Source organism: Carcharodon carcharias, chromosome 11, assembly GCF_017639515.1.
Source record: "Carcharodon carcharias isolate sCarCar2 chromosome 11, sCarCar2.pri, whole genome shotgun sequence".
Taxonomy (NCBI): Eukaryota; Metazoa; Chordata; class Chondrichthyes; order Lamniformes; family Lamnidae; genus Carcharodon; species Carcharodon carcharias.
This window is the reverse complement of record NC_054477.1, coordinates 161,696,199-161,712,695: the sequence shown is the minus strand read 5'-3', so window position 1 is coordinate 161,712,695 and position 16,497 is coordinate 161,696,199. Positions and strand designations below refer to the sequence as shown.

General features: G+C 54.3%; 1 protein-coding gene across 2 annotated transcripts in view; it reads left to right on the top strand.

The window, feature by feature from the left end:
- Window positions 1-16,497, top strand: part of fgf14 (fibroblast growth factor 14) — a 213,966-nt gene that overhangs the window by 51,725 nt on the left and 145,744 nt on the right. The window lies entirely within an intron of this gene.

Below are 16,497 nucleotides of genomic sequence, written 5' to 3'. Positions count from 1 at the left end.
CTCTCAAAGGCCTGTTGAGGCCATTAAGAAAGTAATCGAAGCAGTTCGGAATGATGCTCGTCCAACCTTAAGGCCGACGGGTAGAGGAAGAGACCAGGCGGCCTTCACATTTTTCATGGAACCTCATCCACAAGGCGGGATCAGGTTTCATGAAGCGTTTATAAATTAAATAAAAATTCTTGAGAAAAATGAGTGGACATGTCCCAGCTCGTGTGACAGTTTCACATGAGGGGACGTGTCCTTAAAAAAAAAATTTTTTTTTCCCCTTTATTAAATTTTTCAGAACTTAAACTAATCTCCCTGAGGTACCTCTGCGCCCCAGGGAGCGCTCAGCGCGTCCGGGTGTGCGTTAATTAGCTCGCCCACGTAAAATGGCGGCACGGACTCAACCGGGTTCACACTTGCTCCCACCCACCTCCGCACAACACCACCCGCCCCCCCCGCCCCCCGCCCCCCCCCCCACATCGGAAGGGGGTAAATTCAACCCCTGGAAATACTCAGCAGGTCTGGCCGTATCCATGAAGGGAGAAACAGAGCTAACGTTTCAGTTAACGTTTTGTCAGCTTGATTTACAGAATCCTAGACAATTTTGGCACAGGAGGCGATTCAGCCCATCATTTCTGTGCCAGAGATTGATTTCGGAAAAGATTGAAGAGTTCATCAGACTTTTTCAAACCTAGAATTAGACGAGCCATTAATCTTCTCCTGTTGTCAATGTAGGAGAAGAAGATGCTGTCAACAAGTCTTTGCCTCTTAACAGCTGATGTTTGTCTTCATTTATTCTATATTTTGTCCTGGTTCTCACAGCAATTTCCTTAAGTGAAGGGGTGACTGGCATCTCAACTCTAATCGCTGCTTCAGTCCATCCCCCACCGTTCCTCATTCTCTCTCTCTCCCTCGTTCTCTCTGTCTCTCTCTCTCCTGATTCTGCTTTAAAACAATCGATTGGTTCTACTGCCCACAACCCCTCCCCCATCAACACCCCTCCCCCCGATCACCCCTCCCCCATCAACACCCCTCCCCCTGATCACCTCTCCCCCATCATCACCCCTCCCCCTGATCACCCCTCCCCCATCATCACCCCTCCCCCTGATCACCCCTCCCCCATCAACACCCCTCCCCCTGATCACCCCTCCCCCATCATCACCCCTCACCCTGATCACCCCTCCCCCATCATCACCCCTCCCCCATCAACACCCCTCCCCCCGATCACCTCTCCCCCATCATCACCCCTCCCCCATCAACACCCCTCCCCCTGATCACCCCTCCCCCATCATCACCCCTCCCCCTGATCACCCCTCCCCCATCATCACCCCTCCCCCATCAACACCCCTCCCCCCGATCACCCCTCCCCCATCATCACCCCTCCCCCATCATCACCCCTCCCCCAATCACTCGCCCCACATCATCACCCCTCCCCCTGATTACCCCTCCCCCATCATCACCCCTCCCCCATCATCACCCCTCCCCCAATCACTCGCCCCACATCATCACCCCTCCCCCTGATTACCCCTCCCCCATCATCACCCCTCCCCCTGATCACCCCTCCCCCATCATCACCCCTCCCCCTGATCACCTCTCCCCCATCATCACCCCTCCCCCATCAACACCCCTCCCCCCGATCACCCCTCCCCCATCATCACCCCTCCCCATGATTACCCCTCCCCCATCATCACCCCTCCCCCATCATCACCCCTCCCCCATCATCACCCCTCCCCCATCATCACCCCTCCCCCAATCACTCGCCCCACATCATCACCCCTCCCCCTGATTACCCCTCCCCCATCATCACCCTTCCCCCGATCACCCCTCCCCCATCATCACCCCTCCCCCTGATCACCTCTTCCCCATCATCACCCCTCCCCCATCATCACCCCTCCCCCAATCACTCGTCCCACATCATCACCCCTCCCCCTGATTACCCCTCCCCCATCATCACCCTTCCCCCGATCACCCCTCCCCCATCATCACCCCTCCCCCTGATCACCTCTTCCCCATCATCACCCCTCCCCCATCATCACCCCTCCCCCAATCACTCGTCCCACATCATCACCCCTCCCCCTGATCACCCCTCCCCCATCAACACCCCTCCCCCTGATCACCCCTCTCCCATCATCACCCTTCCCCCGATCACCCCTCCCCCATCATCACCCCTCCCCCTGATCACCTCTTCCCCATCATCACCCCGCCCTCATCATCACCCCTCCCCCATCATCACCCCTCCCCCGATCACCTCTTCCCCATCATCACCCCTCCCCATGATCACCTCTTCCCCATCATCACCCCGCCCCCATCATCACCCCTCCCCCTGATCACCCCTCCCCCATCATCACCCCACCCCATCATCACCCCTCCCCCTGATCACCCCTCCCCCATCATCACCCCTCCCCCTGATCACCCTTTCCCATCAACACACCTCCCCATGATTACCCCTCCCCCATCATCACCCCACCCCATCATCACCCGTCCCCCTGATCACCCCTCCCCCATCATCACCCCTCCCCCTGATCACCCCTCCCCCATCATCACCCCTCCCCCTGATCACCCCTCCCCCATCATCACCCCTCCCCCTGATCACCCCTCCCCCATCATCACCCCTCCCCCTGATCACCCCTCCCCCATCATCACCCCTCCCCCGATCACCCCTCCCCCATCATCACCCCTCCCTCTGATCACCCCTCCCCATCAACACACCTCCCCATGATTACCCCTCCCCCATCATCACCCCACCCCATCATCACCCCTCCCCCTGATCACCCCTCCCCCACCATCACCCCTCCCCCACCATCACCCCTCTCCCTGATCACCCCTCCCCCATCATCACCCCTCCCCCTGATCACCCCTCCCCCATCATCACCCCTCCCCCATCATCACCCCTCCCCCTGATCACCTCTCCCCCATCATCACCCCTCCCCCGATCTCCCCTCCCCCATCAACACCCCTCCCCCTGATTACCCCTCCCCCATCATCACCCCTCCCCCGATTACCCCTCCCCGTCATCACCCCTCCCCAAATCACTCGTCCCACTTCATCACCCCTCCCCCTGATCACCCCTCCACATCATCATCAGCCCCCCCCATCATCATCAACCCCCCATCACCCCCCCGTCATCATCATCCCCCCATCATCATCACCCCCCCATCAACATCACACCCACCGTCATCATCAGCCCCGGCATCATCATCACCCCCCCCCATCATCATTAACCCCCCATCACCCCCCCGTCATCATCACCCCCCCCATCACCATCACCCCCCCCGTCATCATCAACCCCCCCGTCATCATCACCCCCACCCCCGTCATCATCACCCCCCCCCCATCATCAACACCCCCCCCCCATCATCATCACCCCCCCCCGTCATCATCACCCCCCCCCGTCATCATCACCCCCACCCGTCATCATCACCGCCCCCGTCATCATCACCCCCACCCGTCATCATCACCCCCCCGTCATCATCACCCCCGTCATCACCCCCCGTCATCATCACCCCCCCCGTCATCATCACCCCCCCGTCATCATCACCCCCCCGTCATCATCACCCCCCGTCATCATCACCCCCCCCGTCATCATCACCCCCTCGTCATCATCACCCCCCCGTCATCATCACCCCCACCCGTCATCATCATCCCCCCCGTCATCATCACCCCCCCTCGTCATCATCACCCCCCCGTCATCATCACCCCCCCCCGTCATCATCACCGCCCCTCGTCATCATCACCCCCTCGTCATCATCATCCCCCCGTCATCATCACCCCCCCTCGTCATCATCACCCCCCCGTCATCATCAACCCCCCCCCGTCATCATCACCCCCCCTCGTCATCATCACCCCCCGCGTCATCATCACCCCCCCCGTCATCATCACCCCCTCGTCATCATCACCCCCCGTCATCATCACCCCCACCCGTCATCATCATCCCCCCCGTCATCATCACACCCCCTCGTCATCATCACTCCCCGTCATCATCACCCCCCCCCCGTCATCATCACCCCCCCTCGTCATCATCACCCCCCCCCGTCATCATCACCCCCCCCCCGTCATCATCACCCACCCTCGTCATCATCACCCCCACCCGTCATCATCACCCCACCCCGTCATCATCACCCCCCCCCGTCATCATCACCCCCCCACCCGTCATCATCACCCCCCCATCATCATCACCCCCCCATCATCATCACCCCCATCATCATCACCCCCCCCCATCATCACCCCGTCATCATCACCCCCCCCATCATCTCCCCGTCATCATCACCCCGTCATCATCACCCCCCCCGTCATCATCACCCCCCCTCGTCATCATCACCCCCCCGTCATCATCAACCCCCCCCCGTCATCATCACCCCCCCTCGTCATCATCACCCCCCCCGTCATCATCACCCCCCCCCCGTCATCATCACCCCCTCGTCATCATCACCCCCCCGTCATCATCACCCCCACCCGTCATCATCATCCCCCCCGTCATCATCACCCCCCCTCGTCATCATCACTCCCCGTCATCATCACCCCCCCCCGTCATCATCACCCCCCCTCGTCATCATCACCCCCCGCCGTCATCATCACCCCCCCCCGTCATCATCACCCACCCTCGTCATCATCACCCCCACCCGTCATCATCACCCCACCCCGTCATCATCACCCCCCCCGTCATCATCACCACCCCACCCGTCATCATCACCCCCCCATCATCATCACCCCCCCCATCATCATCACCCCCATCATCATCACCACCCCCATCATCACCCCGTCATCATCACCCCCCCCATCATCTCCCCGTCATCATCACCCCGTCTTCATCACCCCCCCTGTCTTCATCACCCACCCCGTCATCATCACCCCCCCGTCATCATCACCCCCCCAATAACATCACCCCCCCGTCATCATCACCCCCCCTGTCTTCATCACCCCCCCATCATCACCCCGTCATCATCACCCCCCCCATCATCATCACCCCCCCCAATCATCATCATCCCCCCATCATCACCCCCCCCATCATCATCACCCCCCCATCATCACCCCCCCGTCATCATCACCCCCCCGTCATCATCACCCCCCCATTAACATCAGCCCCCCGTCATCATCACCCCCCCCAGTCATCATCACCCCCCTGTCATCATCACCCCCACCCGTCATCATCATCCCCCCCGTCATCATCACCCCCCCTCGTCATCATCACCCCCCCCGTCATCATCACCCCCCCGTCATCATCACCCCCCCTCGTCATCATCACCGCCCCCCGTCATCATCATCCCCCCCGTCATCATCACCCCCCCTCGTCATCATCACCCCCCCCCCGTCATCATCAACCCCCCCATCATCATCACCCCACCTCGTCATCATCACCACCCCCGTCATCATCACCCCCACCGTCATCATCACCCCCTCGTCATCATCACCCCCCCGTCATCATTACCCCCACCCGTCATCATCATCCCCCCCGTCATCATCACCGCCCCTCGTCATCATCACCCCCCCGTCATCATCACCCCCCCCCCGTCATCATCACCCCCCCTCATCATCATCACCCCCCCGTCATCATCACCCCCCCCGTCATCATCACCCCCCCTCGTCATCATCACCCCCACCCGTCATCATCACCCCCCCGTCATCATCACCCCCCCCGTCATCTTCACCCCCCCGTCATCATCACCCCCCCCGTCATCATCACCCCCCCCGTCATCATCACCCCCGCCGTCATCACCACCCCCGTCATCATCACCCCCCCCGTCATCATCACCCCCGTCATCATCAACCCCCCCGTCATCATCACCCCCCCCGTCATCATCACCCCCCCCGTCATCATCACCCGCCCATCATCACCCCCGTCTTCATCACCCCCCCCATCATCACCCCGTCATCATCACCCCCCCGTCATCATCACCCGCCCATCATCACCCCCGTCTTCATCACCCCCCCCCATCATCACCCCGTCATCATCACCCCCCCCGTCATCACCTCGTCATCATCACCCCCCCCGTCATCATCACCCCCCCCGTCATCATCACCCCCCCCCGTCATCATCACCCCTCCTCCCCCGTCATCATCACCCCCCCCGTCATCATCACCCCCCCGTCATCATCACCCTCCCCGTCATCATCACCCGCCCATCATCACCCCCGTCTTCATCACCCCCCCCATCATCACCCCATCATCATCACCCCCCCATCATCATCACCCCCCCCGTCATCATCACCCCCACCCGTCATCATCACCCCCCCATCATCATCACCCCCCCATCATCATCACCCCCATCATCATCACCCCCCCCATCATCACCCTGTCATCATCACCCCCCCCATCATCTCCCCGTCATCATCACCCCGTCATCATCACCCCCCCCCATCATCACCCCGTCATCATCACCCCCCCCCGTCATCATCACCCCCCCGTCATCACCCCCCCCGTCTTCATCACCCCCCCCGTCATCATCACCCCCCCGTCATCATCACCCCCCCATTAACATCACCCCCCCATCATCATCACCCCCCCTGTCTTCATCACCGCCCCCCATCATCACCCCGTCATCATCACCCCCCCCATCATCATCACCCCCCCCATCATCATCACCCCCCCATCATTATCACCCCCCCCATCATCACCCCGTCATCATCACCCTCCATCATCATCACCACCCCCATCATCACCCCCCCATCATCACCCCCCCCATCATCATCACCCCCCCCCATCATCACCCCGTCATCATCACCCCCCCCATCATCATCACCCCCCCATCATCACCCCCCCGTCATCATCACCCCCCCCATCATCATCACCCCCCCCATCATCATCACCCCCCCGTCATCATCACCCCCCCGTCATCATCACCCCCCCGTCATCATCACCCCCCCCCGTCATCATCACCCCCCCGTCATCATCACCCCCCCATTAACATCACCCCCCCGTCATCATCACCCCCCCCAGTCATCATCACCCCCCCCATCATCATCACCCCCCCCCGTCATCATCACCCCCCCTGTCATCATCACCCCCTCGTCAACATCACCCCCCCCCGTCATCATCACCCCCCCCCAGTCATCATCACCCCCGCCGTCATCATCACCACCCCGTCATCATCACCCCCCCCAGTCATCATGATCCCCCCGTCATCATCAGCCCCCTGTCATCATCACCCCCCCGTCATCATCACCTCCCCCCGTCATCATCACCCCCCCCCCCGTCATCATCAGCCCCCCCCGTCATCATCAGCCCCCCCGTCATCATCACCCCCCCCGTCATCATCACCCCCGTCATCATCACCCCCCCGTCATCATCACCCCCCCCCGTCATCATCAGCCCCCCCGTCATCATCACCCCCCCCCCGTCATCATCACCCCCGTCATCATCACCCCCCCGTCATCATCACCCCCGTCATCATCACCCCCCCGTCATCTTCACCCCCCCCATCATCACCCCCCCATCATCATCACCCCCCCGTCATCATCACCCCCCCCGTCATCATCACCCCCCCATCATCATCACCCCCCCATCATCATCACCCCCCCCATCATCACCCCCTTCATCATCACCCCCCCATCATCATCACCCCCCCCATCATCACCCCCGTCATCATCACCCCCCCGTCATCATCACCCCCCCGTCATCTTCACCCCCCCTCGTCATCATCACCCTCCCGTCATCATCACCCCCCCCACCGTCATCATCACCCCCCCCCGTCATCATCACCCCCCCGTCATCATCACTCCCCCGTCATCACCCCCCCCGTCATCATCACCCCCCCCACGTCATCATCACCCCCGTCATCATCAACCCCCCGTCATCATCACCCCCCCCCCGTCATCATCACTCCCCCGTCATCACCCCCCCCGTCATCATCACCCCCCCCACGTCATCATCACCCCCGTCATCATCACCCCCCCGTCATCATCACCCCCCCCCGTCATCATCACTCCCCTGTCATCATCACCCCCCCATCATCATCACTCCCCCATCATCATCACTCCCGTCATCATCACCCCCCCCGTCATCATCACTCCCCCCGTATTCATCACCCCTCCTCCCCCGTCATCATCACCCCCCCCCGTCATCACCACCCCCCCGTCATCATCACTCCCCCGTCATCACCCCCCCCGTCATCATCACCCCCCCCACGTCATCATCACCCCCGTCATCATCACCCCCCCGTCATCATCACCCCCCCCCGTCATCATCACTCCCCCGTCATCATCACCCCCCCATCATCATCACTCCCCCGTCATCATCACCCCCGTCATCATCACCCCCCCCCGTCATCATCACTCCCCCCGTATTCATCACCCCTCCTCCCCCGTCATCATCAGCCCCCCCGTCATCATCACCCCCCCCGTCATCATCACCCCCGTCATCATCACCCCCCCGTCATCATCACCCCCCCCGTCATCATCACTCCCCCCCGTCATCATCACCCCCGTCATCATCACCCCTCCTCCCCCGTCATCATCACCCCCCCGTCATCATCACCCCCTCTTCAACATCACCCCCCCAGTCATCATCACTCCCCCCCGTCATCATCACCCCTCCTCCCCCGTCATCATCAACCCCCCCTTCATCATCACCCCCCCCGTCATCATCACCCCCCCGTCATCATCACCCCCCCCGTCAACATCACCCCCCCGTCATCATCACTCCCCCCGTCAACATCACCCCCCCCGTCATCATCACTCCCCCCGTCATCATCACCCCTCCTCCCCCGTCATCATCACACCCCCCCGTCATCATCACCCCCCCCGTCATCACCCCTGTCAACATCACCCCCCCCCGGCAACATCACCCCGCCATCATCATTACCCCCCCTTGTCATCATCACCCACCCCCATCATCATCACTCCTTCCCTCTGATCACCCCTTCCCCATCATCACTAACCCTCATCACCACTCCTCCTCCATTATCACCCCTCCCCCATCTATCCCCACTCCCATCATCACCGTCCCCCATCATCACCCTCCCCCGTCATCACCCTCCCCCATCATCACCCTCCCCCGTCATCACCCTCCCCTGTCATCACCCTTCTCCATAAACACCCTTCCCCATTGTCATCCCTCCCCCATTGTCACCCCTCCTCCATCATCACCCCCCCACCACCCTTCCCCCATTACCACTCCACCCCATCATCTTCCTCGGCTCTTTAATGTAGCCTGACCACCTCCCCCGTTGATCCCATTCGGAAGATCGGAGAATGTAGTTCCTGAATTTGTGTTTGTTTTACTCTGTCAGCTAAATGGGTAGCACTCTCACCTCGAAATCAAAAGGTTGTGGATTCCAGGTCCATTCCAGAGACTCAAGCACAAGGTCCAGACTGACATCCTGTGTTGTGCTGTACCCTCAGCTGAGACATTAAACTAAAGCCTGCCTGTCCTCTCAGGCAGGCGCAAAAGATCCCACAGCCACTATATAGCAGAAGACCAGGGGGGTTGTCCCATTGTCCTGGCCTCAATCAATATCACCAATGCAGATTATCTGGTCCTTATCCTGTTGCTGTTTTGAGAGCTTTCTGCGTGCAAATTGGTTGCCTTCTTTCCTACGTTACAATAGTGACTATATTTCAAAAGTACTTCATTGGCTGTGAAACGCTTTGAGATATTGTGAGGCAGTGACAGGTGCTATAGAAATAAAGGTCCTTCATAAACATACCCCCAGCATTCTAGGCACAGCAACGCAAAAAGCTAATAGTTCTGGTGAGATGTTTTGAATGTTAGACATGGCTCAGTTGGTAGCACTCTCACAACTGTAAGTCACAAGGCCCTGGTTCAAGACGCACTCCAGGGGCTTGGGCACCACAAACAAGACTAGCATTCCCAGTGCTGCACTGTCGGAGGGGCCATCTTTTGGATGAGGTGTTAAACCGAGGCCCCACCTGTCTGCTTGGGTGGATGGGAAAGATCCCACGGCACTATTTTGAAGAAGGGCAGGGGAGCTCTCCCCAGGGTCCTAACCAATCTTTATCTCCTGATCAAATAAATGACAGATGGTGAAATTTGAATTCAATAAAAATCTGGAATTAAAAATCTAATGATGACCATGAAACCATTGCCGATTGTCGTAAAAATCCATCTCGTTCACTAATGTCCTTTAGGGAAGGAAATCTGCTGCCCTTACCTGGCCTGGCCTACATGTGACTCCAGACCCACAGCGACGTGGTTGACTCTTAAATGACTTCTGAACGAGGGCAACTAGGGATGGGCAATAAATGCTGGCCTAGCCAGCGACACCCACACCCCATGAATGAATTAAAAAAAATAGATTATCTGGTCATGAATTATCACATTGTGTGTACACATTGGCTTCTGTGTTTCCTGCACTACAGCAATGTGTAAACTTCAAAAAATACTTCATTCGCTGTAAAGCATGTGAGGCATTTGGTGCTGATGAAAAGCGCTATATAAATGCAAGTCTTTGTAGCGGGCGTGTTTGAATTCCTCCTCACTGAGATTTACACCCTATTTTCTGCACGTTTAATGCATTTTTCCAGTGTCAGAATTAGTTGAGTTAAAAATTGAGAAGCTTTTGCGGCTTCATTTTCTTGAATTTGTTAGGCTCAAAGTGAATAAATGACGGGTCTGTGGTTTAAAATGGTTTTAACACTCTGACGTGTGCTGAGGAGTTTGGCTGGTGATTTCAGGTCAAATACCTGCTGGCAACATCGACCCAAGAACAACTGCAAAATTTCTGCACAACCAGATGAATAGGCTGTTTGAGGGAATTCTTCCCCAATATGATTTAATCCAATGTAAATAGAGCTGTAATAGTTCCAATTCAGGATACAGCACCTGGAACGTTGGCTTACGAAGGGGTAGCAATCACCTGGAAAATGGGTCTGACGTATATTGCATTCCCTGGTTCGTTTGTATTCCAAAAGATGACACAAAAAAAGGAATTTTCAAAGTTGTTAAGCGCCACTGACAGCTGGACGCTCAGAAATATTGTATACATTGAATCCTACAGTGCAGAAGGAGGCCATTCGGTCCATCGTGCCTGTGCCAGCTCCTTGAAAGAGATAGCCAATTATTCCCACTTAGCTGTTCTTTCCCCACATCCATGCAATTGTTTTTCCCTTTGCAAGATTTATCCAATTCCTTTTTGAAAGTCACCAGTGAATCAGTTCCCACCGCCCTTTCAGGCAATGTATTTCAGATTTTACCAATTCAACGCGTAAAAATGAAAATTCTCTTAATTCTCCCTCTTTTTATTTTCACCAATTACCTTAAATCTGTGTGCTCTGGTTACCCATGCACCTGGTAGTAGGAAAAACCTCCTTATTTACTCAGGGCAACCCTTTCTTAATTTTGAAATCTATTAAATTTCCCTTAACTTTCTTTGGGCAAACAATCCCAGCTTCTATTCAACTAAATATGAGGAAGACTGAAGCCATTGTCCTTGCTCCCCAACGCAAACTCTGTTCCCTAGCCAACAATTCCATACTCGCTGCCAGAGGCTGAACTGGACAATTCTTAACCTTAGTATTGTGTTTGCCCCAGAGATAGCCGACTCACCACATATACACGCCATCATCAAGACCACCTCTTTCCATCTCCTTGGCATCGCCCAACCACATCCCTGCCTCAGCTCATCTGTTGCTGAAACCCTCATCTATACCTTCATTACCTGCAGCCTAGACTTCTCTCACACATTCCTGGCTGGTGCCTCCCATATTCAACCCTTCTGTAAGCTTGAGGTCATCCAAAACTCTGCTGCCTGTGTCCTAAATTGCCCCAAAAGCCATTTACAAGGCCACCACCCTGTGCTCATTGACTTAGAGCAGTTTCCGGTTAAGCAATGTCTAATGTTAAAATTCTCATTCTTGTTTTCACGTCTATGGCCTCCGCCCTCCTTATTTCTGTATCCTCCTCCAGCCCTACAACCCTCCAGGTTATCTGCAATCCTCTAATTCTGGCCTTCTGCCCAGAGTAGGACACAATACTCTAGCTGAGGCCTAACGTTGGGAACCGGCCAAATCTATGATGCAGGGATTTATTATCTTCCTTCCAAGTGAGGTGAAGATTGGCATCCTACCTCCTCTGGTTTTATCAGTAGATTTTTAGCTGTTGACTGGAAAATGTTGGGCTTTACAAAAATGGACAATGGTTTAAAAAAATGAGCATGATTAGCTTCGTCAAAATTCATGAAGTGTAGATTGATATCTGTACATCTCCTGAAGAAGCCAGTTATCTGACAGTTCTTTCAGGTTTCTCTGCCTCGGTAAGTCCATAGCTAGCAGCCCGGACTCTGAGTCAGGAGCTCCATGTTCAAGTCCCGCTCCAGGGGCTGGATTTTGCGTGCCCCCACTGGGCGTGTTATCAGCAGGGGGAGGGTCCCACAAAATGGGAGGGTTGCCCAGTTCCATCACCCTACCACCCACCCACCCTGGAACCCACCCCCGTTATACAGCAGGTGGGCTGGCACCAAGATCAGCAGCCCGCCCACCATAAGTAAATACGTTATTAAGGGTCAGTCAACGCTGACAATATGCTGCCCGCTCCATAATACGGTTGGCGGGGGCATTCAGGCGGAAGTGGGCAGGTTCTTTTGGTTAAAATGTTTTTAAAAGTGTGGGCAGGAAGGGGGTCACTATCTTCGGGGGAAGGAGATTACTATCTTCAGGGCGTGCCCTTTGTGAATAGTGGGCACACCCCCCCCCCCGCCCCCCCCAAGATAGTAACCCCCACTTTCTTTCTACCCACCTGCCCTCCGAAACCCACCGCCCCCCACATCTCCACGCCCTCCCTAAGCTGACCAAACCCTCCCCACCCAATACCCCGGACTTACCTCACTCTGGGATCCATTGGGGCTTCTCTTTGGGACTGGTTGCTGTCCCAGCAGCACCCACTACTGAGCTCTTGGGACTGCTGGAGATCAGCCGGCCAATCAGATTTAGCGACCAATTTAGCTCCCTCCCTCTGGCTACGGGGTGGGTTGGCCTGGAATGAGTTGGCTTCCAGCCAGTATTCCTCCCCCCCCACCACCCCATCCCCCCCAGTAATATGCAACCCCAAGATTTGTTGGCCATAGAAGTGTTTACGATGAGGTTCATACAGGTTGATAATCGGCCTGCTAATCCTTCCAGCACTTCCCCACTGTCTCCTCCAAGGGGGAAAATAGGTGTGCATGAAGATATGAAAGAAACATGTTTGAGTACTATACAAACCTGGCAGAGGATCATTCTATTCTATTACATTACAGTATGGAGAGGACACAGGGGAGATTTATCAGAATGGTGCCAAGGATGAAGCATTTCAGTTAATATGGAGAGACTGGAGAAGCTGGGATTGTTCTCCTTAGAGCAGAGAAGCTTAAAAGGAGATTTATAGAGGTGTTCAAAATCATGGAGGGTTTTGATAGAGTAAGTACAGAGAAACTGTTTCCAGTGGCAGGAGAGTTGGTAATTGGAGGGACACAGATTTAAGGCAAAAGAACCAGGGGGAGTGATTTGGAGAAATTATTTTCTACAGTGAGCTGTTGTGACCTGGACTGCTCTGCCTGAAAGGGAGGTGGAAGCAGATTTAATAATAATTTCCAAAAGGGCAATTGGATAAATACTTGAAGGGAAAAACTTATAGAGCTTTGAGGAAAGGGCAGGGTGAGTGGGGCTCATTGGATAACTCTTTCAAAGAGCTGGTACAGGCAGGATGGGCCAAATGGCCTCCTTCATAGAATTCCATGATTCTATAAGTGCTTTGAGCATTGAAGGAGCATTGCGACATTACAGGTGTGTTTTTTTTTGCACCCAGTTAAGTACTAGGATATACCTGACACCTTTTGTATGATTGATGGTGACACATATACCTTTGTTGGAATGGCCAACCAAGGCACAACCCAAATTTTGAAGTTCAAAGGTCTTTTGCCATTTGTTGCCAACTGAGCTAATGAACAAAACCTAGTTGCAGAATTTAAAGTAATAGAAGGTGTTAAAGGTTGAGTCAGAGGGGGAACAAGGAAACACAGTTGAAGCATTAGTGACCCCGCTTCTCGCAGCTCCATAACTCTGCTCAGGATTAATCAAAATCCAATGTCTGGCTTTGATTGTGTGCTCACTGCAGCTGCAATTTCATATAAAACAGGTAATTCAAATATTGAGGCTGGGAATGCAGTCATTGTTCGGTTTTGTGAATCCATTATTTATATTCTCCAACCAAACTAAGTCATCTAGCCAACAAAAGGTTGAGTTTTAAGGGAATTTGTGGCATTTATGATATTCTATCGTATCTGATTTAAGCAGCCTAAAGATGTCATAATTGCTGTGGAGAATGACTGGCCAATCACCAGGTTCAAGAAGGATAACTGTATCGAAATGAATATCAAGGATGTTTGAACTGAGTTGCAACAATTTTAGGTTGAAGGGACCAATGAATCCTTTAAGAAATTTTGCAAAGCCCCTGAAATAGACCAGGAATACTGTGGAAAATTCCACATCAGGAAGAATGAAGCTTTACACAGGTGGACTGTGGTGCGTTTGGACATAGTGGGTACGGAGAAACAAGAGGAAACCATTTAGCCCCTCGAACCTGCTTCGCCATCCAGTTAGATCATGGCTGATCTGTATCTTAACCTAATCTACCTGCCTCGGTTCCATAACCCTTAATAACCCTTACCCTCCCCCAAAAAATCTAGCAATCTCACTTTTGAAATTTTCAATTGGCCCCCGGCCTCAACAGCTTTTTTGTGGAGAGAGAGTTCCAGATTCCCAGTGCCCTTTGTGCGGACGGGCAACTTCTGGCTAAAGCTCTGGGGGGGGGGGGGGGCAATCCCAACTGAACAGACTGATCAAGAAACCCATGGCACTGGAGGAGAAAGTTGGTTTTCCCCCATCTGAAATCAAACCCTGTGGTGACCAGAGTTGATCTGCCTGATTTTAATTTAAACAAACATAAGAAATAGGAGCAGGATTAGGCCATTCGGCCCATCAAGCCTGCCCCGCCATTCAATAACGTCATGGCTGATCTGCCCTAGGCCTCAACTCTTCTATCGTGCCAGCTCCTGATAGCCCTCAACTCCCCTGGCAGTTAACTGTTCCCTGGTGCATTCTCCATGGCAACACCTCTACCAATCAGAATCCACATGCCAGCCAATCAGCACTCTCTTCTCATGCAGTATGAATTGTTGTTCCCTTTGAGGTTCGGAATCCTTGTGAACCTGTCCTGATGAGTGCAAGGTGAAAAGCTTTGACAGCATGTCTCTTTTTTCAGCAATACTGGGAGGATAGAAGGATATGCTGATAGGGGAGGATAAAGAGGGATGGGAGGAAATACGTGCGGAACATAAACATCATATGGACCAGTTGGGCCAAATGGCCTATTTCTGCACAGGACGAAGTACAGCCCTTAATTTTGAAGAGCCCCCTCCAGGGATCTAAAGGTGTACTTGACGGAAAAGACATTTAACATGTGCAACGTGTGATGGGAACCATCAGAGCCTGTTGGTGATGAAGGGTTTGCCAAAGCTTACAAAGCAAGATGTCTTTGAAGGAGAAGCGAACTTAGAAGACACAATCAAATTGATTCCAAAGCTCCACTTGCACAGCTGCTAGTCAGTAAAGCACCACTAGCTGTGAAAGGGCTTGTCAAGAAGAACATTAATTAGTTTGTTGATGGGAAGGTGTGCTAACTGATTAGGTCTGTCAGCAGTGGTGGGAGTCATGAAAGGAAATGATAAATTACACTTGTGCGCCAGACCAAAACCACTTTAAAAAATGGCCCTGAACACACATACAGTACCCACTTTGAGCTGGAGATGAATCTCTGCCTGAATGCTTTGTGGCTGTGGATTCAAAGAGTGGGTCCCTGTGGATTTTATTCAATGTCAGTCAAGTCTGCTGACCACTATTTGGAAGATATAAAACATCGCACTTTAGGAAGGATGTCAGAGCCTTGGAGAGGGTGCAGAGGAGATTTACTAGGCAGATTCCAGGACTGAGGGACTTCAGTTACGTGTATAGACTGGAGAAGTTGAGAGTGTTCTCTTTAAAGCAGAGAGGTTAAGGGAAATTTGATAAAGATGTTGAAAATCATGAAGGGATTTGATAGAGTAGATAAGGAATAACTTTTCAGTGACAGGAGAGTTAGTAACCAGAGGATACAGATTTTAAAAAGAACCTGTGGGGAAATGGGGAGAATTTGTTTTTTACCCAGCGAGTTGCTGTGATCTGGAATGCGCTGCCTGAAAGGGCGGTGGAAGCAGATTCAGTAGGAACTTTCAAAAGGGAATTGGATAAACCCTCAATGGGGAAAATGTGCAGGGCTGCAGGAGAAAGAGCTGGGGTGGGGGGGAGCGGGCCTAATTGGATAGCTCTTGCAACGAGCCAGCACAGGCACGATGGGCCGAATGGCCTCCTTGTGTGCTGTCAGATTTTATGATGCTACAGTTTGCATCTGAAAGAAGAAGGCTGGAATGTGTTTGGGAAATGTCAGTCCAGCCTTCTAGCAGGAATGAGTCTACCTCATAAAGATCACCACATTCCCGTGTTTAAATGTCAGTCAGTTGCCAGTTTCACTGAGAAGCTGTAAGGATGT